We start from the raw sequence: 205 nt of genomic DNA, 5'->3' as shown, positions 1-205 counted from the left end.
AAGCGTTAGTCTTGATGGAGCTACACCTGTTGAGCAAGTGTATATAACACAAATTTTAATGAAAAAATGTTTTTTTAAATAACTTATAGAATTATTAACACTCAACCTCAAAGTTTAATTATTATTTTATTATTATTTATATTATTAATATATTATATTTAATATATAATATAATTTTTATATATTATATATATATAATTATATA

Source organism: Penaeus monodon, chromosome 25 (assembly GCF_015228065.2).
Source record: "Penaeus monodon isolate SGIC_2016 chromosome 25, NSTDA_Pmon_1, whole genome shotgun sequence".
NCBI lineage: Eukaryota > Metazoa > Arthropoda > Malacostraca > Decapoda > Penaeidae > Penaeus > Penaeus monodon.
The sequence above is the reverse complement of the archived record's forward strand: the minus strand, read 5'-3'. Positions refer to the sequence as shown.